The sequence below is a fragment of the Pieris napi genome, chromosome 11 (genome assembly GCF_905475465.1).
Source record: "Pieris napi chromosome 11, ilPieNapi1.2, whole genome shotgun sequence".
In the NCBI taxonomy this organism is placed as follows: Eukaryota; Metazoa; Arthropoda; class Insecta; order Lepidoptera; family Pieridae; genus Pieris; species Pieris napi.
This window is the reverse complement of record NC_062244.1, coordinates 9,919,163-9,920,245: the sequence shown is the minus strand read 5'-3', so window position 1 is coordinate 9,920,245 and position 1,083 is coordinate 9,919,163. Positions and strand designations below refer to the sequence as shown.

Below are 1,083 nucleotides of genomic sequence, written 5' to 3'. Positions count from 1 at the left end.
AGCGAGGGAGAAGAAAATCCCTTACGGAAATTTGGCAAGATAGAAAAGGATAGCGAATCCAATGAAACTGTGACTGGTTTTGAATGACAGGTCATCACAAGTCGGCACGCGGAGAAACAACCCCTTAGTATTTTGGATTTTTTGCGTACATCGTGGTTTATTTTCAGTAAATCTAATTGTATTCAACAATGGTTACATGTTCTGTGAGTGATTGTGGTGTTAATAATAGAAATAATCCTGAAAATTGCACATTTCACAGGTAAATACCCAAATCGTCATCACTGGCATGACGCGTTTATTTTTGGTTAAAATTTGTCTTTTATCCTATATAAAATATAAAATAATGCTAATGCTTTTGTTTACTTTCATATTTTGTATATGTGGAAGTCCATTTGTTGATAATTTACATGATTTTAGTGGATAAATATTTCATCAATTAATTTTACATGTACGCTAGGGATTGACTCAAATTAATCGATAGAATTATCGATATTTTATCTTGAATGTTACTTATGAAAATAAATGCTTACTTACGTTTACCGTCTCGTATCTGAACCATTTTGCCCAATTTTGTATTATTTGTCCAACAGATTCCCTCTAGATACTATACTAAGAGGAAAATGGTTGAGATTAATTGGGCGCGTTGGTTGGAATCCAAAGAAGAACTCTACCATTTAGAGCAAACATTTCCCGGACGAATATAAAAGAAAAAGACGAATAAATACAGTTTTAGTTAAAGGAGCCATTCCAACTTTATTTGTACCAGTAAGCATATTGCTATTTTACGAATATCAATAATACCTATAAAACATTGATATACGCTAGAATTGGTGAAATTTTAGGGCCTATTGCGCCAAACGCGTTGCCGGTTTGTTGGCGTTGATCGCCTGGTTCATTTTAAAATAATTGTAAAAAATACCAGATTTTCATCCAATACCTTTTTATTCTAATTTTATGAAGTTTATTTTTTTATTAAATAATGATGTATTTTTTTCTTCACATTTTCAGGGACATATAAAAGAGAGAATCCCGTCATCGTATATCAATCGGGACATAGCTCTACCTTCGATATCACAAGCTCCA

At 32.6% G+C, this 1,083-nt stretch overlaps 1 long non-coding RNA gene across 1 annotated transcript; it reads left to right on the top strand.

Annotated features, from left to right (window-relative positions):
• Positions 1-678: 678 nt before the first annotated feature.
• Positions 679-1,083, top strand: LOC125053652. The gene is made up of 2 exons (XR_007117599.1): positions 679-765; positions 1,009-1,083. It is a non-coding gene; the product is annotated as an uncharacterized LOC125053652 (long non-coding RNA).